At 40.0% G+C, this 25,638-nt stretch overlaps 1 pseudogene; it reads right to left on the bottom strand.

Annotated features, from left to right (window-relative positions):
- On the bottom strand, positions 1–23,490 carry LOC114497178 (annotated as a pseudogene).
- Between the last annotated feature and the right edge of the window lie 2,148 nt (positions 23,491–25,638).

The raw sequence follows: 25,638 nt of genomic DNA, 5'->3' as shown, positions 1-25,638 counted from the left end.
TATACATCTGTATCCATAAATGAAATCTGATATTGGTATATAGTAATCTATATATGTAATTACAAGTGAAATTAGTATAAAATATTTAAACCAAACAAAATGCTCAACAATACCTGGTAAAACAGTATACCATTTACTTAAATATTTTAATGGATAACTAGAAGTCCCTACATCATAAGGGTGATGTTGAAATTAAGTGAGATTACACATGCAAAGTGGTTACCGTCATCAATGCTACCATTAATAAAAAATTATCTGGCATTTTAATTAGATGACTACATGAACACAAGAGACCCCCTCCTACCTACCTATAACCCTCCTACCACACTTTGATTCCTCTCAATGTTCTTATAGCATTAATCATAACTTAACTTTAAAATAAAATATGCATAATCATTGTACCCTGGGCTCTAATATTAGGAAATTTTTTTCAGGTACAAGTGGATCCCATTCTTGGGTTTCAGGAGAACCTGAACTGAGGGTGAAGGATGCCTGGTGGGGTCTGGAGCCACCTTGAAGTGGAGCAGAATCAAGGCAATGGCCACCTTTAACTCAGTCATGGCAAAGTGCTGCCCAATGCAGTTCCTGTGGACACCAAGAGAAAATCCATAAGGTAATGGAATAACAAGTCTGATGTTTACAATAAAGGAACATTTTCATTCCAAATGCCATGTGAACTTCAGTGCTTTGTGTTTACTTGTTTCTTGTAAGAATGTGACCTGGGAGGCCCCAATGTAACGCCCTCCCTAAACCAGGTGGTACCTGGACTTGCTCATGGAATTGTTTCTCCTGGGAGGACCTGATGTAAAACATAGTGACTGCAATGGTAGCACTGTATTGTATAATTGTAATTTGCTAAGGAGGTAAACTATGATTGTACAATAGTGCATGTTTCACAAACACACAGACACAAAGATAAATATGTGAGGTGAAAGATGTGATAATTAACTGGATGGGGAGGAATCTTTCCACAGTGTATATCTATATGAAAACAATACAATGTATACTTTGAAGATCTTACAATATCAATATGTTAATAATATATCAATCAAGCTGAGGTTTAAAAAATTTCTCTCTATTTTTAGAAAAGAATAAAGGCAGCCCATCTGCACAGGGGGTGGACTGCATTGAGCCTACAAGCAACAGCTTGCATCATGGGAAGGCTTGCTGAGGCAAAGCCATACAGGATATGATAGAGAATGGGGTATGCTTTGTGAGACTGACTGGCCATCTCAGAGACTCAGCGAGGCACCAAGATCTCTTCATGGTCACGTAAGAAAAAGGGATTCCATGGAAGAACATATAGAGCTGAGGGGCTAAAGGAAAGATGCTGTGTCCAAGTAAACATTTTTGTGTAATTTTTAAACAGTTTGAGTTGTCCTCACCTTGATCCAGTTGAGAATGGCAAGAAGGAGTGGGTGTGCCTCTTACTATAATTCTCTGGAGAGAACCTCGAGGGGTCAAAAACCTGAATAAGAGGGCACCCCCAGCACCATTAACAACATTCAAAGAAATTTAAAAAAATATACTGTGATTCAAAGAAATATACTGTGAACCACAGGTATAATTTCAAGTGTCCAAGCAGTCACAGTTTTGAAGGGGGAAAATGAACTAATAATAGAATTTATTTAATATAAAATATTATCATTCTTGGCTACCACCCTGGACTAATGACTAATTAGTCCTGAACACCCTGGACTAATGGCTACCACCCTGGACAGTGCAACTCTAGAACTATGACCCTGCCTGGCTTTCCAATTCACTAGTGTGTTACCCAGACTAAGTCAGGGGAAAGCACAAACACTATGTCCAGTGGTATTATTTTTCACTTCAGAGGTAAGAGAGCACCTACTGAGAAGTCAAGTGAAAATGAGTATGTGATCAGTTGTTACTGAGCTATGCAGTTCAACTTCCCATTACATGTAACCCAACTTTAACCCCAGCAGTTGTATAAGAGGAAGCATTCACACAGGTTGTGTTTCAAGTTTTTCAGAACATTGATTCAAGGAACTCAGGTATGCTACCCATCTGCTTTTTGCCTCTCTAGGTCCTCTCTCCTCCCTGCTGTGGGCTCTAGGAAGCTAATCCATATGTCATCCTGTTGGGTTAGGGTTAGAAAAGGCATTGATAGGAGGGTGGGAGGAGAGAGCATTTGGGGTAGTTATTCCCTGGGTCCTTCTCTGCCAGGCTGTCTCAGGTTGGCTGCATACTCTACTGACAGCTACCACTCCTGTCTGATGGCCTTCCCTGGGAGCTCTCTTTCTCCAGGTTTGTAATCCTCTTTCCCACACCTCATCAGGCCTAGCAGTGGTAAGCACTGTGGCAGTTATTTGCTCCATTTTGCTTTTCCCAAACCCTGACCCATACTTTTATCAATAGTTCCTTCATAAAACTCACCTCAAATGTCCAACTTGAGGGGATCATTGATTACCTGCCAGATTTGCGATTGTTACCTCCAGCAAAAGGGAGTTTGAGTCACCTGAATTACTGCTGACCATTACACTCTTGTAGACATCTAGGTAAGTGCTTGCTAGAGCCTGTTAAGTAACTGGCTGTGGCCATTTAGGGCAGCCTGTGTGACATTATGCCAATTTGTTCATTCAAAGCAGAGATAAAGTGGGAATAGGGGGAAAGGACACGTATTCCCTTAGTGGAAAACTTACATTTTTGGTTTTTATGTTTATTTTTGTTTGCTGTATCATTTGCCACTTCCATGCCTAGCTAACAGAAAGTCAATTGTATAGCACTAGTTCTCTGAAGTATTTATGTGTAAGACAGTCATACCTTGGGGTTTTCCCAGATGGCAGGGTTACGGTGAAGACCCCATATACTGAGAACCACTGTCATTCCTGAGAAGCAGAAAGATAGAATTGATTGCAGAAAGAACAGCAAGAAGTGGGCTATTGTTATAACACTCTTCACTAAGACTTTTCTTCTAGAAGGGAAGGAGCTGGCTCCTGGCAGAGCTCTGTGTGCTGTGGCTGATGCCAGCAGTGAAGGACCCATGGAAAGATCAGGCTTGATGGCATCTAAGTTTTCAAAGCTTGACCTAATTAAATACACAATTCTGTGTTAAAGAGCAAATGGTATTGTGTCAAACATGCTTATGTTTTCTGTTAGCTCTGAAAATTGTTTATGCTGTAGTCCTTCCTTCCCCATGGGGATATGCTCTAAGATGCTCTAGTGAAACCCTGAATCTGTGGGTGTCACCGAACCCTCATTATACCATGATTATACCTATAAGTACATACATATGATAAAGTTTAATTTACAAATTAGGCATAGTAAGAGATTAACAACTAACAATAAAATAGGACAATTATAACAATATGTTATAATAGAAGTTATGTGAATGTGGTTTCTCTCTCCCTCAAAATATCTCCTTGTACTGTACTCACACTTCTTCTGATGATGTGAGATTAAAAATGCCAAACCTATTCCTGAATTCATATAGACATCTCTTACTTTCAGGAAATAGCTGAGCATACTCATTTCAGGGGACTACTTGGAGAAGTCTCTGTATAGGTTCAATGCTTTCTAGCATACTATATTACCATCAGTCAGAACTTGTTTTCTGCTCATGTCTTTCACCCACAAATTTAAAGTCTTGTCCATCTTAACTAGCACTGTTTATGCATGTGGCCATAACTTTTGCAGTGTGAAGTGCAACAGAAAATCTACACAAATTTCTTTTTCCATTTTTACAATTCCACAAATATAATATTTATGGTTACGGCAGATCACAGCAAATTCAGGTTACGAGAAGTTTCACATTTTCTCCTTAAAAAAAAACACTTTACAACTTTCTTTATGCATATCCAAATTGCCAGCATTACTACTCTTGTGCCTTGGGGCCATTATTAAGTAAATTAAGAATTTCAGACTCCAGATGATTGCAGGTAAGTGAGCAGGGAAAATGAAATCACGCATAGGGAGGGGCTACTGTATATCTATTAAAAGATTATAAAGCACCCAGTGGAGACAGTTTGGGGACATGAGAACAGAACCATAACTCCCTCATGCAATACCAAGGACAATTTCTGTTCCTATACAGAGGGTGGGGAATTTTGGCAAATATCTATGTAGTTGGGGGATTAAAAGAGAAAAGACAGAGGAGAGAAATTTAGGATTATTTGGTTACCAGAAGTAATTCTGGTAAATTGATTTTTGATCTGTCAACAACATCCCAGTAAGTAACAGGTTGTCAGTGTCTGCTACAAGCAACTCTGTGGGCTTGTTTCCAAGGGAAAGAATAAATAGAACACTGATGAAGACATGTGAAGCATGTCTCATGTGACATTCTGCCTCCCACTCACCCTGCACAGAAACCCATATTGTCCTGGAGAGCCCTCGTCTCTGGGCAGGGGACCTTGGCATGAGTTCTAGCTCTGCTCACTGCACACTGGGCCTCCCAGTGGAATTTTGGCTATTGCAAAAGTATTTGAAAGTGCTTTTCAAGAGGAAAGACTATAAAAGTGTTTGCTAGGATCATGTTCCGGGGGAAAATGAGATAAAATGTTTGAAGACTCTATGTAAAGTATTAAGTGCTGCTCACTTATTAGGGTGATATTATGATGATGAAGAAGCCAAAAACTTTCCTTGGGTCTTCTAGATAAATAATGATGTTCATTTCCCATGAAGTCTTACCTGGGTCTCAAACTCAGCCAAACAAGCATTATATTAAAAACAATGTCCCAGAAGGGGAAAACCCTGGGTTTGGATTCTGGGAACACAGGTTCTGGGTATAACTTGCTGCAAATGGTTATGTGCCTTTGGGAAAGTCTCTGCAACTACCATGTGATCAAGGCAATGCCCACTGAGCTCTTACTGAATAGGTGACCAACCTTAACCAGTGTCTTTAGGATTGTCATTTGGCTTCTCCAAGAGCTGTAAAACCCACTGGTCTTTTACTGTGATTCCTAGGATCCCACCATCTCTAGGAACTGCTTAAGGAAAGAATGCAAAGACCTGCAGGCAAGGAGCGTCCATCTGGGAAGGTTTATGGGCTTCCTAAGTTCTCTGGAAATGGCTGGACTGTAGGTATCAGTCGGAGTGACTCCTTGATACACATTGTGGTATATGGCATCTCACCCAGCTGGTCCCTGTGAATACAAGGGAAGGAGGAAGAAACTCAGACTCCATATCCAGTTTATAAATGCTAATTTTGCTCCTTTATAATTGTCCCTGGTCAGTATCATCCTCAGCTTAAAACTATTTTTCATCTGGTTATGTGACAGAATGTTAAAATGGGACTCCTGCCTTAGGGTCAACTGAGGTCCCAGAGGAAGAACCAGACAGGTGCCAAATATCCTCGTTACAAAGTGAGGTGCTCTCAACAAGATGGAGGAATAGGTACATACACTTTTCCTCCTTGCACAACCAATAGAAGGGCCACGACAAATTTTTAATAAACAAGCAATAACCAGAACTGCTGGAAGAAATTGAACTGTATAAAAGTCCGACAACCAAGAGGTTAAAGAGAAACATTCATCCAGATTGGTAGGAGGGATGAAGACAGGAAGCCAGGGTAGAGAGGATTCCGGGCAAGAGGCGGCTGCTGGTGGAACAGGGAGGGTGCAGAGGCAGCTGGTGGACTGGGCAGTACCATATTTGGGTACAGATAAAACTGGGAGGAACAATTGGACAGCGAGAGAGATCATGCAACCCAGGGTTCTAGTGTGGGGAAATAAAGCATAAAAAACCTCTGACTATAAAAAAGCTGTGGGGGTTGTGCTTGCAAGAGAAACTCCCAGCCTTACAGTAGAGTTTGTTGGAGAGATCCGCAGGGTCTAGAATGTACACAAACCCGCTCACCCAGGAGTGAGCACCAGAATGGGCCCAATTTGCTTGTGGGTAGTGAGGAAAAGCGCTGAAAGCCAGTGAGAGCTGAGAAAGCCCTATTGTTCCCTGTCTGATCCCTCCTCCACAGACAGTGGCACAACATGGTAATGTGGGTTGCTCCACCTTGTTGAATACAAAATTCCACTCCCTACTACATAACAGATACACCAAGATGAAGAAATATGGTCTCAATGAAAGAACACATCAAAGCTCCAAAAATAGAAATAAGCAATGAAGAGACAGCCAACTTATCAGATGCAGAGTAGAAAGCACTGGTAATTAGGATGCTCCAGAAATGGTTGAGTATGGAAGCAAAATAGAGGAAGAAGTGAAGCCTATGCGAAGTGAAATAAGAAAAATGTACTTGGAACCAACAGTGATAAGGAAGGAAAACCCAGGACTTAAGTAAATGGTTTGGACCGAAGTAAGAAATAAACATTTAGCTGGAACACAATGAAGAAACAAGAATTTCAAAATGAGGAGAGGCTTAGGAACCCTCCAGGACAACTTTAAATGTCCCAACATCCAAATCATAGGAAGTGCCAGAAGGAGAAGAGGAAGACCAAGGAGTTAAAAACTTATTTGAAAAAATAATGAAGGAGAGCTTACCTAATCTGGCAAAGGAAATAGACTTCTAGGAAGTCAAGAAGCTCAGAGAGTTTCCAAACAAGTTGGATCCAAAGAAGCACACACCAAGTACATCATAATTACATTACCCAAGATTAAAGATAAGGAGAGACTCTTAAAAGCAGCAAGATAAAAGGAGACAGTTACCTACAAAGCTGTTCCCATAAGACTATCAGCTGATTTCTCAAAAGAAATCTTGCAGGCAAGAAGGGACTGGAAAGAAATATTCAAAGCAATGGAAGGCAAGGACCTACATCCAAGATTACTCTATCCAGAAAAGCTATCATTTAGAATGGAAGGATAGATAACGTGCTTCCCAGATAAGGTCAAGTTAAAGGAGTTCATCATCACTAAGCCCTTATTATATGAAATGTTAAAGGAACTTATCTAAGAAAAAGAAGATGATCAAAAGTATGAACAGTAAAATGACAACAAACTCACAACTGTCAACTACTGAACCTTAAAAGAAAATAAAAACAAAGCAAACAACTAGAACAGGAACAGAGTCATAAAAATGGGGATTACATTTAGAGTTATCAGCAGGGAGGGGGAGAGGGGAGAATGGAGGAAAAGGTACAGGGAATAACAAGCAGAAATGGTAGCTACAAAATAGACAGAGGGAGGTTAAGAATAGTATAGGAAATGGAGAAGCCAAAGAACTTATATGTGCAACCCATGGGCCTTAACTACCGTAGGGGAGTGCTGGTGGGCAGAGAGGTGCAGGGTGGAAGGGAATAAAGGGAGAAAAGAAAATGTGACAAGTGTAACAGCATAATCAATAAAATATATTAAAGAATAAAAATAAAGTGAGGTGCTAAAGTACTGGTAAAGCATTTCCTATGGAGATTTCTGAAAACCAGTTCTGCAACACTTAACTCGTCATACAAATGACGAATGTGTAGAGGATGGCTAAGGATGGAAGAAAGGAGGGTTAAAAGTTTTGATAGTTAAAAAGAAATCCTTCAAAGAGAATTGTTGGAATGCCAAAGTGCCGTGGAAAATGGAGGAGGTTGTTCGCTCCCATATTAAGCAAAGGAGGGTTTCAAGACTATTGTTCAGGTGATCTGACATGTGCTCCCTGTAGTCTGGGGGTCAGAGGACTGACAGGAAAGCCCCTCAGACAGACAGGGAGGCAGGACAGAGCAACAGAGACAAAGCAAGAATGCTACCGTGTGTCCTATGGGACTGGCCAATGAACAGGCCAGAGGGAGAACTCTGGTACCACCTTGAAGGGAATTGTAAGGACAAGAATTTCCTTTCCCCGTGAATCAATCACCTCTGCAAAGTCCCAGTGAGGGAATCTCTAAAAATACCCACAGAGGCAGCCACTAAAAAGAAAAGGAAGCATTTGAATATGCACCAAGCTCAGAGGGCAAGATCACAATAGTATCAGCTGTGCTTCCCACTTATCCTCCCTCCCTCCTGGGACCATTTCTGGAAGGGTCAGAAACATCAGGGTGGTGCAGGAGCTGGTGAATGAGAAGGAGTCAGCCATAGTCCCTTACCCACCAGTGGCTTCCAGACCCAAAAAAGTACTGAGCTGGGATAGAGATGCTCCATGTGGAGAGGAAATTGAAGATTTTAATATTATACTGGATCAGACAGCTTAATGACTGGAATGAGACTGCTCTTGTGATTTACATCAATTGGAATATGTAAGATTCACTACAGATTTCACACAGGAAGAATAGGCCACACTGCAAGTTTGAAGAGTTGGCAGGAGAAGAATCAAGTTTTTAATTTGCATCCTAGCTAACCAGGTTGATTCAATAAAATGATTGCATATATTACTTACTTTACTTGCTTTCTGATTATTTATTTTGAACACAGGTTTGGACCATTTGGTAGTATAAAATTTTAATTTTGAACTCTTTTCTCCTTGAGCCCAGAACAAAAAGAGTCATGTGCTTAGTCTGGAACTTTGCATAACTGAGAAAAACAATGTTGGCCATCTTGGCCCTGGTGCAAAAAGAAGACAGAAATTTTAACCCAAAGCAAAAATGGGCTGATAAGGAGACAAACAGAGACATTGAACAACTTCTCAGCTTTTCCAGAAGTTCCTTTTCACAGTATGGTTTTATTATTTGTCTAAAGGACTCATCAGTTCTCAGAATGCTCTGTATAAATTTCCTTAAATGTAACTATAAGGCCATATCATTAATAAAAACATTTTATTCCCTACAATATTATTGCCATTACTCTGATTAAAATAAATTGTTGTTAAAAGATCCTTTGCACTTTATTTTCTCACCAGGAAGGTTTTCGTTATTGTTTTTCACATTTCACAGAAGCCAAATAATACTGAGAAAGGTCATTCTTTGAGTTGTAAATATAGCCACAATAATCATATTAAATCTAATTAATGTTGGGAGATAGTATACAATTTTTTAAATTCAATGAATGAATAAAAAGTGACTAACCAACACTGCATTTTGTGCTATAGAGTTCAAGCCTTTAATTTATAGTAGGAAATATTTATTTGTTATAAAAAGGGAGATCTCTACTATACCCATATAAATTCAAATTTTCCTTTACAAATGTTCTAATTGAGAAGACTGTTGCATTTAAAATATGATGTTTTCCCTCTAATCATGGAGTTGCATTGCCTTTAGCTTACCTATTTTTATGCCCATTTGACCAGGAAACAAGGATATGTGAATTATCCACCTAGGATGAAGAATGTGGTTTATATCAGGGACACATGTATTATTTACAAACAGCATGATTAAGAGGCTTCATAAACCGGGGCTTCATTAACAGCAAGATATGCTGAAAGGCTAGCAAAATGGAGTTGAAGTTTTCCACCTGGCTAACTATTACCCATCCTATAAGAGGCACCTGAAGCATCAGATCTCCAGGAAGTCTCCCTGAGCCCCCATATCCACTTAGGAACCTGTCTTCTAAGTCTCTGTGGTAGCCAGCACATCTCTCTCACCCTTACCATGCTATTCTGCAATTATCTGTATGGAAGTTTTGTCTCCTGTGTTAGGGTGCGAGCTCATTGAGGGTAGGACTCATAATATATCTTGCATGTATTTTTAATGCCTCAGTACTTAAAATGTCCTCAGTCCATATTTAGTAAATTCAACATCAGTGTACATCATTTAGTACTATGTTCAAAGTCCAATGTCAAACCTGAGAAATGAATAAGGAGATGGGAGAGAATATCTACAGTGAGGCTTAAATGACGCAGATGCTCACTCAGGTCTCTCAGAAGAGTAGCCCCACTTGAGTCCTGCCACTCAAGCTCTACATGCAAGTCTAAGGATCAAGTCCCATTTGCAATACACCAGACACTGGGTAAAAGAACTAAGACTTTCACACACTAGTGAATACAAAAACAGTGAAACAGATAACTTATGAATGCATGAACCTGGTTTGCAAAATGCAAAGGGATAACTTTGAGCCCCTTAGAAAAAGAGCAGAATTGTAGCTTGCCTCTTCTGCTGCCACATACACAAGCTTTGAAGTACTACAGTCAGCAGCGTACCAGAAGACAAAAGAATGAAACAAAATCCCAGGAGGAAACCCAGGATGAAATGTATAGGGAGGCAGATCTTACCAGGTGATAGAAGATCCATTCCCCAGGATGCCCCTGATCTCTTCCCGGCATCTCTCCTGATACTCAGGGTTCTGAGCCAGGTGGTAGAGCAGCCAGGCAATGGCCCCTCCTACAGTGTCTTGCCCTGCCACCATGAATGTGTTCAATTCAGAATGCAGGTCGGTATCTGAGAAGCTATTGTGATTTTCAGCCTAGAAAGTACAATAGAGATATTTTCATGCAATTTCAGTTTATAGATGTTTGGAGCCCCAGCCAAAATAATGGTCTGAAGGGAAAAAAATGGCATTCTTTTTTTAAGAGGTTATATTTATATTGTTCAGTTAATACAGCTGCTTTTTTTAAAGATTTTATTTATTTATTTTTAGGGAGGGAAGGCAGGGGGCGGGGAGAGAGAGAGAGAGAGAGAGAGAGAGCGCGAGGGAGGGAGGGAGAGAACATCAATGTGCGGTTGCTGGGGGTTATGGCCTGCAACCCAGGAATGTACCCTGGCTGGGAATTGAACCTGGGACACTTTGGTTCCCAGCCCGCGCTCAATCCACTGAGCTACGCCAGCCAGGGCTAAAAAATGGCATTTCCAATGACAGTTTTAATTTTAATTCGGTCCAAAAATAGACACTATGAGACACACTTTGCTCAGAGCATAAAACAGGACCAAAGTTAGGTAAGGAAAGCAGGTCTTGCAAAGAGTTCCTCCAACCATCCTGACACATTTATCCAGATTTTCCAGCATCTCATCATCAGTATTTTATCAGCTTACTCTGTGACACATTTTTTTATTTTACTAAACTATCATGGATCTTTCTGATAGTCACCAAACCTGTCAATCAATAAAACATTTAGTCTTATCTGATTTTCTCTAGTGACAAAGTTGCAGAATTCTATCTTTACCTTAAATTTTATGGAGCCAACCCATCAATCCAAAAGCATTGTTAAATTTAGTTGATCAGTTTTGCTTTTCTCTCCTCTCCTTCCACTCACCCACCTACCCACACAATTATCTGGACATATGAGCAGGCTCAAATTTAAAATATTTACCTGGGCAGAAAGGATAACATCCAGAAAATCCCGATACTTCCTCTTCTCAGTGTTACCCTGTCCCTTCTTATCCTTGAAGGATTTCCTTCTGTCTTGGATAATCAGCTCTGTGGTAGAATAATAATCCACCATTACTAAAGTGACAACAAAGTAAATCAAAATAAAATAAAATGTAGAGCTAGCCATGGCCCATAATAGATTCAAATCTTGCCTAATTTCCTGAGGTCAGAGTGGGTATACCTATTTAACCAGATTTAATTTTTGCAGATATTTATTTTTCTATCAAATGACATTATTTGATCAAAGTTCCAGAAACAGATGCTTCCAGTTGAGATGGTCTAGTAAGTAAATGCTGTGCTTGCCTCCTCCCATCACTACCTCAAAATTACAACTAAATTATAGAACAACCACCCTTGAGAACCACCTGAATACTAGCTGAAGAGAAGTCTTATAACCAAGGATATAAAGAAGGAGCAAGCAAAATATACCCAGAGACATTGAAATTAAGAACAAAACTGACAGTGACCATGGGAGGTGGGAGGGGATAATGGAAGGAAAAAGGGGGAAGGGTTTTCAGGAACATATATGAAGGACACATGGACAAAACCAGGGGGTTGGGGTCAGGGGTGGGAGATGGGGATGGCTGGGGTAGGGGATAACAGTAAGGGGAAAGTGGATACACTGTACTTGAACAAGAACTTAAAAAAGTGAAAAACAAAAAGGGGATGCATTGAGACTGGTTGGAGGGGTTAAAGAAGAAACCACTTGGTTCCAAACCCATAGGTAGTAGTTAAGAATTGGGAAGGACATGGATGGGCCAATAGCAACTAAGACTCAATTACAACCAGAGGGCTCACATAACCCACACAAAGACATTTCTAGAGCACCTGGTTCAGGTGATCAGGAAAAGTGTGTCCCTGAGTCCCAAAAGACATCAACTACATAAGACCATGATAACAAGATTGGGAGACATAGCAGATCAATGCAATACACAGAGAGAAACAAAAAGCAGACAAGTAGGGAAAAGAAACATGCTCCAAATGACAGAACAAAAGAAATCTTCAGAAAAAGAACTAAAATGAAAGTAATGAAGCTACCAGATGCAGAGTTTCAAAAGCAGACATGAGGTAGCAATATTTGTATCAGACAAAAATAACTTTGAAAGAAATGCTGTAACATGAACAAAGATAAAGGATCAGTCCAACGTGAGGATATAACCCTTGTAACATTTATGTGCACAACACAAAGCAACTAAATATAAAGCAAATAATACGAGTATAAAGGGAGGACCAGCAGTAATACAATCATAGTAGGGGACGTTAATCCCCACTGACAGCAAGGACAGATCATCTAGACAGAAAATCAACAAGGAAACAGTGGCCCTAATGTCACATTAGACTAGAGGAATGTAACAGATATTTTAAAAATATTTCACCGCAAAGCAAGCAGAATATTTTTTCTCGCACATTGTTTTTAAGCACACAGGGAATATTTTCTAGGATTGACCACATGCTAGACCACAAACAGGTCCCAATAAGTTTAAGAAAGGTGAAATCATACTGGACAGTTTCTTGATCACAATGGTATGAAATTAGAAATCAAGCACAAGAAGAAAACTAAAAATCACACCAACATGGAAGTTAAATAACATGCTACTGAAAATGAATGGGTTAACAGCAAGATGAAGGATAAATGCAAAACATTTCTTGAGAAAAATTATAATGAAAACATAATGACTCCAAACTATGGGACACAGCCAATGCAGTTCTAAGAAGGAAACTCATAGCAATACAGGCTTTACTCAAGAAACAAGAAAAGCATCAAATAAACAACCTAACTTACACCTAAAGCAACAAGAGAAAGAACAACTATCACAGCACAAAATGAGTAGAAGGATGAAATAATAATGATCAGAGTGGAAATAAAGGAAATAGAATCTAAAAAACAATCTGAAAGATCAATGAAACCAATGCTGATTCTTGAAAGATAAACAAAATTCATAAACCTTTAGCCAGACTCATCAAGAAAAAGAGAGAATTCAAATAAATAAAATCAGAAATAAAAGATGAGGTGACAACTGACACCACAGAAACACAAAGGGTTATAAGAAAACACCATGAACAGTTATATGCCAACAAATTGGACAACCTAGAAGAAACGCATGAATCCCTAGAAACATACAGTCTTCCAAGACTGAAGCAAGAAGAACATCTGACCAGACTGATGACAACTAATGAAATCAAAACTGTAATAAACAAACTCCCTCCCCCCAAAACAAAAGCCCAAATGGTTTCATATGTGTATTGTACCAAACATTCAAAGAAGAAAAACCTAACCTTCTTGAACTATTCCTAAAAACTGAAGAGGAGAGAAAGCACCCAAGCTCATTTTATGAAGCCAGCATCACTGGAATTCCAAAAGCACACAAAGACTGTACAAAAGAGGCCAATATCCCTGATGAACATAGATGCAAATATTCAACAAAATATAAGCAAATTTCATTCAATAACCACATAAAGAGGTCATATCGATGACCAAGTGGAATTACTCCTCGGATGAAAGGCCAGTACATTTCCAAATCAATTAATACTGTATATCCATAAACAAAATGAATGATAAAAATTATATGATCATACCAATAGATGGTGAAAAGCTTTTTGACAAAATCCAGCATCCATTTATACAAAAACTCTCAACAGAGTAGGAACAAAGAAAACATACTTTACATATGAAGGCCGAAATGTGACAAACCCACAGCTAACATAATACTCAACAGTGAAAAAGGTAAAAGTGTTGTCCTTAAAATCAGAAACAGGACGAGGATGCCCACTTTCACCACTCTATTCAACATAGCACTGAAAGTCCTAGCTAAAGCAATCATACAAAATAAAATAAAAGGCCATTCAAAATGGACAGGGAGAAGTAAAACTGCCATTATTTGTAGATACATCATACCAGATATAGAAAAATCCTAAAATTTTTACACATGCAAGAAACAAAACTCTTGGAACTGAGGAATAATTCAGTAAAATCATGAGATGAAAAATTACTATTCAGAAATCGGTTGTATTTTATATACCAATAATGAACTATCAGAAAGAGAAGTTAAGAAAACAAACCCATTTAAAACTAAGCAAAAAGATAATATACCCAGAAATAAATTTAACCAGGGAGGTAAAATGCATGTACTTGGAAATTATAAAACACTGAAGAAACAAATTGAAGAAGATCCAAATAAATGGAAACATATATTGTGCACATGGATAGGAAGAATTGGCATCTTTAAAATGTTCAGCTGACCAAAGCAATCTATAGATTTAATGCAATCCTTATCAAGCTATCAATGGCATTTTTCATAAAACTAAAATAAATAATCCAAAATATATAAGGAACCACAAAAGACCCCCAAATAGTCACAATAATTTTGAGGAAGAACAACATTGGAGGTACCACTCTACCTGATATCAAACTATACCACAATGCTCTAGTAATCAAAACAGCATGATACTGGCAAAACCAAACACATAGATTCATGGAACAGAATAGAGAGCCCAGAAATAATCCCATGCCTATGTGATCGATTAATCTGTAAAAAAGGAGGCAAAAATATACAATGGGGTAAAGGCAGTCTATTCAGTAAGTGACTTATGGGAAAACTGGACAGATACATACAAAAAATGAAACTAGACCAACTTCTCAAAATGGATTAAAGACTTAAATGATAGACCTGAAACCATAAAACTCCAGAAGAAAACATAGGTGGTAAATACTGTGGCATTGCTTTTAGCAATGTTTTCTGATTATTTTGCTTGGGAAAACAACAAAATAAAAATAAATAAATAGGACTATAGCAAACAAATAAGTTTTTGCACAGCAAAACAAACCATGAACAAAACGAAAAGGCAACCTAGTGAATGGAAGATTTTCGTCAATGAACTATCTGATAAAGGATGTACCTTGCAAATTTCCTAGGGGAAAATCTTCTATGTTTCCATTTATGCAGTTCCAGGGAATTGTCTGAAGTACTTTAAATATATTAACATATTTAATCACACCACAAACCTATGAGCTAGGTCCTCTTTTATCCTCATTTTACAGATGAGACTGTGGGAAAGCTGTAAATAACTTGCCCAAAGTCACACTGCTGGTAAGTGCTGGGGCTAAAGTAGGATGAATTAACTGCTTGGTAAACATTCTGTACTATGGTGTTCACTAAAAGTAATGTTGAATTGCTTAGAAAGTTTAATCGCTTTCACTTTTAGTTTACATTTGTTAAGGCTATTTTGAACCCTTCTTTTTTAACTTCATTTTATTTTTTTTATGCTAGTAAGAGTGGTTTATTCTGAGATTTACCCACTTAACACACTTTTAAGCATACAATACAGTATTGTTTAACTATAGGCACCATGTGTAGAGCAGCTCTCTAGAATTAGTCCATCTTCCATGACTCAAACTTTACACCCATTGGACTACTCCTCATTTTCCCCTTTTTTGAACATATGTCCCCATTTATTCTTTTCCTTAATCATTCCTATGATACATGAATGTTTTCACTTTCATTACTACTGCAATCATGGTGCAAAAAGCTAAATGCCATTTACGTTTTGAAATAGTAAGTGCCCACCTGTTATATTATATTTGTGTTAATAAGAGTTGTGCAAAACAAAAATTATATAATGTTGAAAACTTCTCATAAGACCACGATTGTGGATGTAGCAAGCTCTTCTAAGGACTTGCATTACATTGGAGCAATGTCCATATCAAAGTTCCATTAAGAACAAAAATGCTTTCTGTTTTCACACTGAAGTCTGCTCCTCTACACAGACACAACATGGTTATGACAAAGGAATACATTTGGGCACTCAGACCCTAGAAATACCTGTATACTGATGCAGAATGTTGGCTATCTTCTGTAAGCGGCGGTAAGCTGTGGTGAATTTGAAAATCATGTCATGGTGAAGCAAGGAAGTGTACACGCGTTTAAAGACAATTTGGAGCCTTCAGATAGTGCATTGACATATTCATCATGGGAGCTGGAGAGAAAGTGGGGATAAATATCAATAATGACTTAGATGATGGCAAAACAAGTGTCTTTTTTGCCCTCCTGTTACTGACCTGTTATCTGGCAGTTGGTCTCTTTGCTGAAGGTACATTTCATGAGTGTATCCAGAGTCATCAAGCTGATGTCCCCAGAGACCTCCACAAGTGTATTTTGAGTGCCGCACATCTTCTCCCATTTACTCTGATACAGGAAGTCAAGATGAACAACATCACCATCAAAGTGTCTTTATCTGAAGACCTCTCCCTGACACTGCCCTTAAGCTGAAATGGAGACAAACCTGACCTAGCAGGAGCCAAAATCCACACAGGCAAATAAGCTGTTTACTTGGCATTATTAACACAGGGAAAACACTCATCCCACTGGGCAAGAAAGAGCATGGAACACAAGAGGTGCCCAGCAAATGGCTGAGTTTAAGTATCACTGGCCTATCAATTATTGCCATAGCTCTGCTTTGAAACAGATCAGAGTTCCAGTAAAACAGATAATCTCTGGTACAAGACCTGTAATTACAAGGGGCTTCCCAGGGCTTCCTCTATCTTTAGTTTCCAAACAGTTACTAACCCATCCATCACTATTCTCAACCACCATAAGCACACTTAAACTTGGGGCATTAAGTGAAAAATACAAATAAATCTCAATGTGTAAGTTCAGATCAACTGACATTTAAGCACCTCTGCCTACAGCTACATGCTAAGGATTTGAAGGCCACACAAGAAAATGCAAAGAGATGGTTTTCTTGCTTTTACTTAAGTGTCAACTGTTAGTCAATTGCTTTCACCCTGAATTATGTAAGGTTTTACTGAATACAAACAATGAATTTAGAAGAAATGAGAGCAAAGGGAAGACTCAAAGCTAGAGGTACTTTGGCACAATTCAGCAGAGGGAAGAGCTCTGACAGGAATTCGGGGAAATGTGGGACCTAGAAGGGAGACAGAAATGTTTATTGAAATGGAGATAAACTCAAATACTACCACTGGGCGATACGCAATAGTGTGTTAACTGGAACAGTGCCTGAATCAAAAGAGCATGCCCTCTCCCACTCTAACCTGCACATCAAGCTCCCTGCCTGGACAACTCATACTGGTACTCACTTGCACCATAGTTCCAGCAGACTTGAGGTTAGATTCACCTTTGTGAGGGAGGCTGAGAACCCAGCCAATCAGTAGGTTTCTCTTGTGGAAAGGAATAGGCTTGCTGATGAAGGCAGAAAAAACTTTGGTTTTGTTTGTGTTGTAGGAAGTGTTTATGATGAAACTATATTAGTGCATTCCTTGTATGATTTTTAAATAAGTACAATCTAAAATGCTATCATGTACAAGGGGGCTTTTAGAATAGAACTTGTGTATGCATCAGGGACTGCCCATAGGAACACTCCTCTGCATCCTCCTCCTGCCCCCTTGGAAGAGTGCAGGTCACCTCCTAATGATCCTCTGTTATCTACAAGGAAACTCACATCTCTGACTGTAATATAGACACTTAGTCATTTGTCCAGTCATTTATGGCCATCAGGCAAGTTCATTCCAACCACCAATACTTTGTTCATGCTAACTCACTCTGCCTAAATTCCTCATCCATATTATTCATGTATTCAAATCCAGCTCATGTTTCATGATAAATCTGAGTCTCCTCTGAATCTGAAGCTATTATAGCTCCTTAAATTTTTCTGGCTGTCACTCAGAGCATTTACCATTTGAATCTTACTACTTTGATTTATTTCCATAGGTTCTCAAAATACCTAAGAAAAACCAGACCATCATCTTTTTTTTATCACCCAAAAGACCGTAGCAAAGGTATATACAAACTGTTGCTAGTGGGTACTTGTACATTGGATAATTTCTAGAAATCATTCCCCTTTGAATTTCACTACCCACTAAAACACATGTGTAATCCAATCCCTGTTAGAAGTATTTGCAAACACATCACACTAGGATCCCTTTACATACCAGCATTATGTTCACAGTCTGGGTCAACCCACTGACATGGGATTTCAAATATTAAAATTAAATGCAGGAGTTAGTAATGACGTCGGTGCTGGAACCATGATGGGCCCTTTAGGTCAGTAGTCCTTCTCCTTGAGAAATAAAAGGCACAAAAAGCACTTTATTAGAAGGTATCGGTCAAGGAGAGGTGAGGAACACACCCCATATGTGACCATGATACACAAAACACAACATAGTAGAATATTAAATAGTGCTCATATTTTAAGCATCAAAGTAAATTTTGATGTTTATACCTGGGATGAATGTATTTAGCAGTGCCAGAAAAAACCCACTTTATGAAGCCTTATGAGAATGTTCATCCCTGAAATCATCAGTTACTACCCATTGTATTTATTAGGTAAGTCACTCTAAACTTCCTGATGCTTGGTTTTCTCAATGATCAAGGTGATAAATATCTACTTCATTGTTTGGTTTATTAAATGAAGGTATATATAAAGCACCAGCCTGATGTCTAGCTACAGTAGAAACAAAGGAAAATTCATCTTACCTCACTCTAAACCAATCCCAACCATAGAATGAACATAAATTTCACAAGAACTAGACAAGAGTGTCCATTATGTCCCCCGATATCTCTCCTCAAGCCCTAAGCTGTGCTTCACACTCATAAATGATACAAAGTGGAAACACTCATTAAGGCTAATGCCTCAAATATTCTGCACCAGGGGGTAATTAAAGATTTGGCTTTAAAAGAACATTAAAGCTTATGGATATATAATGGCCATCATTCACTGAGGGTTTAAAAAACATACCAGCCTTGCAATGCTTACATGAATGTGTGTTTCATTTATCCTCACAACACTCTAGAGATGTGACTCTCTTCCTTATTTTCAAAGGTGAGGAAACAGAGGCTTAGGGAGATTAACTGACTTTCCAAAGACCATACTCATCAGTGGGAAGGGGGGACAGGATTCAAATCCGAGTAGCTATAACTACAAAACACATATTCTTTCATTTAATTCCCTTCTTCTCTAACATAAACATCAAATATATGACTGAGAGTCTTAATTTAAATGCTCATAGAATATTACAAACTACTAGGGCAAATTGTACTGATTTGCATGCACGAAATAGGGAACTCTAAAAAGAAAGGGGAGGAGACAAGAAAACAAAAGAGAAGAAAGGATAACATAAAAAATGTGGATGGTGAAGCTGCACTATTGAAAGGACAAAAATGAGACAAAACACACATTATGTCTTGAGAATCAGATTTTAGGGGGGGGGAAATGGACAAGGAGGCTTCCTAGGAAGTTGTCGCTGTGTTGACCTTAGCATGCCCTCTTGATCTTCCCCCTAGATAACCTGCATTGTAGATCTACCATATTCTTAATGATTCTTGACTTCTGACTTGAGTTCCTTTAGGACGTTCTCTACTATACAATAGGGGACTTCTAGCAAGAGAGTGTGTCACTCCTTTCAGTTAAACATACATACCGATTAACGGAATCAAGAACTTGTATATGTACTTGGACTTGGGATCTGCAGAGTAAACCAGCAGAAACAAAAGACAGCATTAGAGGAAAGTTATCAAAGTTGGTGAGATTTCTCCTCATTTGCCTGCATTAACCACAAATAGCAAAATGAAGCCCAGGACTTACTCCCTGCAGCCCTTGGCAGGTGCAGGGGTTGGAGCAGATGGCCAAAGTCTAGGTTCAGGAATCAGAGGAGAGGTCCATGAGTCAGACAGGTACACAAACCCAGATCTTTTCCTCCTTTACACTTTCCTACCACACACATAGAGATTATTCATAGGTTACAAAATTCCAAACAGAGTTGGGACAACCTATCATATGTCTCTTGGAAAGCAAATTACCTATTACACAGGGGTTGGAGACACACCAGGAAAGTAAAGTACAAATGCCTATTGGGGTTCTCGTGAACTCTAACATGGAGGTGCTTTACAGCTCTAGCCCTTTAAGAGGTGACCATGAGACCAATCCAAGAGAACTGGGGAAACAGGAAACATGGAAAGCCTGTTTTCTTTTATGAGGTTTTGCTAAGAGTGATGGAGACAATGGCACAGGGAAGAAAGGTTTAAATATTGGACCTTAATTTACAAAGTTGATGGAGCAAAGACTGGACATTTAAATGCTGCTATAAGATAATGTACCATGGAAGCCTTGAAAAAGAATTGGATGTGGGAGTCAAAGGACTCAGCCCCAAAAGGGAACACAGTTGAGAATATGCAAAACACATTTTGAGGAGGTTAGACTGAGTAAAGTCATGATCTGGTCTTCAGGGTTACATACTGAACCAGCACGGCAGAGCTACCTTGGAATCCCTCTGAAGACTCCTGAGCAAGAAAGGGGCTGGGGGTGGGGACTGCGGCTGACACTGAAGTCACAAAACCAAAGAAGGAAAGAAAGCCTCTGGTGATCTGGTGGTGCCAGCTGGGCTTTAAGATACAGTCACCTAAAAGGGCCTATGAGAATTTGAACTAGACAGGGACAGGGGGATGACATGGGAATGCCCTTCAGGATTGGTGGGAAACCTCTTCACACTTGCTTCAGTGTCTCTTAAGGCCCAATACTAGTCGTTGCTGCAGAATTCCTTTGGAATCCTGCTGGTGGCTTGTGCATATCACTCTTAGGAGGATGAGGTTCCTTAGAGTCACTCCTTGTCTTACCTGTTCTGCTCAGAAATGTCCTTGCATAGTCTGGGTCACAGATATAGAAAAATGCTGAAAAGGCCCAGCCAGATGGGAAAGGCACACGGGTATTTTCCGACAACCTCCTCAAGTTCCTCCAAGTTACCATCCAGAACTAACTGCAATGGAAAAAGCAAGGGAAATCAGAGATGCCAGCCAGTCTAGACTCATGTGCTCGTGCAGACTAAAGTGAGTTCAGGGCTTGGATAAGGTCACCAGGCAGGGGCCCTGACCCCTTTTCTGGAAGTGGGTGAATATGCTTTCCTTGGGATTTCTAAGCTGGAGTATAAAAAATTCTAAACAAGGATAGTTTACTTATCTTCCCAATATAAATACATGTCCTATCCCCAGACCAAGTCTCTGTCAAATGACATACACTGTGAGCTGTTTTCCCAACTGAGAGGGTGAAGGGAGCCAAGTCACATACCCTGCCTCACCTGCCAAGGTCACACACTTGGATTAGGAGTGGCATATGGAAACTGCAAAAGATTTTTTTCCCATGTGGAAAACTAACTAGTAGCAGGTTGAACATGACCCACTGTCCTCCTCACCATTCCCTCTCCCTTTTCCTCTCTCTAATTGTTGGTGAGTGATTTTTCCCTAATGACTTAATAGTAAATGCTTCTCTCTAAATACACACCAATTCCATCTAAGAAGAAAATTCAATTCTTTTGCCACATAACAGCAGGAGATTCAGTTATACAAGTGTGTGAAACTTGAAGGAAACTCCAATGCAAAACTCTCAGCTACTACCATCTCTTCCTATGAACTGTTCCACCTGCCCCTGTGCAGCCCTTATTCAAGCATCATGTCCTCACAGTAAGTAAACTGTCATGCCTATTCTACCCTGATGAACAGAAGGAGATAGGGAAGAAGACTGTTTAAACTAATTGCATCACAGTCCTGACTGGTGTGGCTCAGCTGGTTGGGTGTTGTCCGCAAAGAGAAAGGTCACATGTTTGATTCTTGGCCAGGGTACATGCCTAAATTGCAAGTTCAGTCAGTCCCTTTTCATAGCTATGTTTTTCTACCTGTCTTTCTCCTTACTTCCCCATCTCTAAAAACAAACACACAAACACAAAACAAAAAAAAAACCCCAAAACCCTGCATCATGGCCAGTCTGATTTCTCTCCACTGTTGACAACTGAAAACATTTCAGTTAGCCAGTGATTCTTCCCTACTTTGATGTCAGCCTAAATGCCCCAGGCTGGTGTGAAAAAAGACTCAACACATTTGACCAGAGTCCACACTAGTGAAAGGTTTCAAAAACGAAGACATCCAAATTACTGCCTAAGGTAAAATACAGGATTTATTGTAGTTCGATGTGCATAATCTATCTTAATCTATTTCAGACAACTGTGTGTCAGCTGTGTGCCACATGAAGAAATCCAAAGCCATGTGAAGAAATAAAGATCTCAATAAAGGTAAATGCATAGGCAATTAAAAGCTAGTATTAGTGTAGAGTGCTTTGTAACTCACCTTTTGTTTTCTACAATGCTTGTAGAAAATAATGCATTGAAAAGAATTAGTAGTTTGTTTTTAATAAAACAAGGAATCAGGGGTGGGAGTGGATTTAGAGGCAGGGTAGACCAAAAGGTACCAGCCTTCCTCTACACTACAGATTTAAACCAGTTAATAATGTTTTAGTGATTGGCTGGGGTTGTTCCCTGCTTCACAAGAATCTTAGGAAAAGAAAATTATTTTTCTCTAGTTGGAATGGATAAAGGTTGCAACTTTTGCGTCTAATTTTGCAAATTTTCTTCAATTAATAAATATTATTTAGGATAATACTTTAAAAATTTAGCAACATATGTGGAGGCCTTTTTAAAATGCAGTGCATATGTGCAAGAGCTTGGTGAAGCAGAAACAGTCTGGAGTTACACCGAGCTTTCTTTTTCCAATCAGGCTTTTTAAATACCTCTTTGGCCACCGAAGCTTCCCGTCTAATGGCTCCAGGGTGTGTCCCTTTCCCTGTAGGGCTGTGAGGGAACAAGCCTAGCGCAACAAAGACGCGGAGAGCCTCAGCTGGGCCAGAGAGGTCTGTGCGGCAAGGAAGGATGGAGAAAGGGAAGGACACAGCAGCCTTTCCGCCCTCCGCCTTTCCAGCATCCTCCCTCGCCCCGCCCGCCCTTCCATCTACCTTCTGGTTCCCGGTGAACCAGTGCGGGGTTGGACCGGGAAAGGCGCGCAGATCTCGCAGCAGCTGCTGCCTCCGCAGGTAGAGCTTGATGGCCTGCAGCAGCCCCAGGGTCAGGAAGAACACGAACGCCAGGTAAAAGGGCCTCGCCCAGCGCGTGTCCAGCCAGGCGAACTCCATGACTGGGCACTGCTGATTGGCGGCAGTGTCCGGGGATCCCGGGAGAGGGTGATCTTTCCAAGCCTGGTGGTTGGGGAGGACCACCCAGGCCACTGCGTCTCTGCTCCCCGGGAAGCTCCCTCCTTCCCCGGGCAAGAGGAAGAGTGGTGGAAGTAGCAGCTCAGGCTTGGCCAGAGGAGGCAGGCTCAAGGTCCCGGATTTCTAAGCCTTTATCAACTGATGCAAACCTCCATTCAGAGGGACATCTTATACAGTCCTGGAGTGACGCATTTCAAATGGGACAGACTTCAATCAAGGGAGATTTGAATCTAGGTGTTGAAATAATGCCAAGATCGAGGACATCCTTTTTCTTCATTGCCACAAATAAATGCTATGCAAAACTGCTGTGCAAATAAAAATAAACTGCTATACCAAAAGACCTTCTTTTCTATTCTGAAATTTTATCAAAACCCATAGGGTTCTGTGGGCTGCTGGTGGGCATGAATGACCATTATATTTATATAGTGTGGCCTGTCCAGTGGTGTGCTTGTAAAAGTTTTACAACTGATGCACCCTCTGATTTCCAAAGTTTGAGGATGTCCACCATGTCCTATTTCAAGCTGCCAACAGAGGACCCTAAACTCTGACTTGAGGAGAGACGCTGAGCAGCATACCATTGTATAGTAGTTCCACCACACAGATACAATCAGAGCCCACAACACAATTAATGGAACTCGGTGCAAAATAAAAATGTGGGACCCCTTGTAAAAAGTGTTAACAAGATGATGACAACAGAACATTAAACCAAGCACATACCCATCTGAGTGCAAAATCCTGTGTCACTGCTCAGGTTCCATGCTCAAGAAGTCAGCCCTGGATACAAGATATAACTTCAAGAGCATAGACAATAGTAAATGTACTAAAGTAGTTAGAATTTATTTAGAGTTTTTTTAAATTGCTTATCCAACAGTGAAGTAGGATCCAACAGACTCAGTCCCTTAAGCTGTCATCCCTCACTCCCAATCTTCTTTATAAGAATTGTCCAAAACTCATTCATTCATTCATTCATTCATTTATTTATGCTAAGATAGGCACAGGCATGAACAATAACCAATCTCTGTTATCACTTCCTATTCTCCTCCCTGTCACTGGCTCCCACTCCTATCCCAGTCCCTGGACCAACTTTTATTTGTCATGTAATGGTTAAGACAGAATTAAATGGTGATGATTTCTCTGGAACAAGTACTGGCCCCTTGAATGCTCCATTTTGTGCCACTCCTTGCTTCAGTTCTTTCTTCTCTAGACCGTTCCACCTCTTCCTACCTCCATCCACCAGCTAGAAGTTATTTGACAGCATCTCAAAATAATGGTTTATACAATTGATGCACAAGACTTTGTCAAATTTTTAAAATATGATGAACTCATGAAATATACAAAGCAGATTTCATGCAAAGGTCCAAAAAAAATCTATAGTTCCATTATTTTCTTCCTTAATAGCCTGAAGGAAAGAGAATGGAAATGTTTGGGAAGAGGCATAGAGCCAGTCCCTACTCTCACCGCTGCCTCCTGGACACTGGCCATTGCTGGGCACTGCCAGGAAGCAAAGAAGGATTCAGGATAAGCCTTTCCTTGGGAGGTTCAAAATCTGGTGGAGGGGACAGAGAGATAAAGAAAGGGATGCAGTGCAATGGATAAATGCTACTATTGGAAGGATCTGTTTGGATTATCTAAAACTTATTCTTTCTTACAAAAAAGGACATTAAATCCAAAAAAGAAAAGCAGCTTGCTCTAAGTCCCTTCCCTCCAGACTGAGAATTCCAAGGTCCTATCTTCTTTCTTCATGTTACTGTCACTGGATGGGTTGTGGGTCCAGAGCAGGTGTGCTGTGTGCCTCAGGCCCACAGGTAGTTTTGGGTTCCTGACCTCATGTAGGAAACATTTCACAACACGAGTGCAGCTGATTTTGAAAGTTGTTTATTAAAGCTGGGGACAGTGAAACAAAGGAAGGACTTAAGGTAGAAACAACAGGAGAGAGACAGTCAGAGAAAAGGGGGCCCTGGAGACAGGTTTAGGGGGCTAGGCCAGGAAGAAATGCTGCTGCCCACTGCTCCTCTGGTTGCAAGTCTCATGGGGTCACTTAGAATTCAGAAGAAAGACAGCAGAAATATGAAGCATGGGGTGCCCCAGAGAGAGAGCAGCGTGGTTGCTTTGTGTTGAGGCTTTTTACCTTTCTTTGGCCAGCCAGGTTTCTAGCATAGGTCTCAGGAGGGTTTTAACAGAATATTCATCAGATTTTCAGATATTTCCTTCAATATACTGTTCATCACAATGGGTATAGAGGGGTCAGGGTTATTTTGGTCAGCTGCAATTTTAAAGGACATGACTGAAGAGGAGCCAGGATCAAGGTCAGTTTTCCCCAGGAGGGTCTGGATTGTGTAAGCCATTTGCTCCTAAGTGTCAGAAAAAATGAAACCTTGTGATTCATTTGCTGGCTATAAATTGCTCAAATATTTGTCCTTGTTTAATTATTTTTTCTCTGTGCCCCTTATTCCACTTGTCAAGGAATTTCCC

The sequence above is a fragment of the Phyllostomus discolor genome, chromosome 5, assembly GCF_004126475.2.
Source record: "Phyllostomus discolor isolate MPI-MPIP mPhyDis1 chromosome 5, mPhyDis1.pri.v3, whole genome shotgun sequence".
NCBI lineage: Eukaryota > Metazoa > Chordata > Mammalia > Chiroptera > Phyllostomidae > Phyllostomus > Phyllostomus discolor.
Note: the sequence above shows the minus strand (reverse complement) of the source record. Positions and strands in the feature narration are given on the sequence as shown.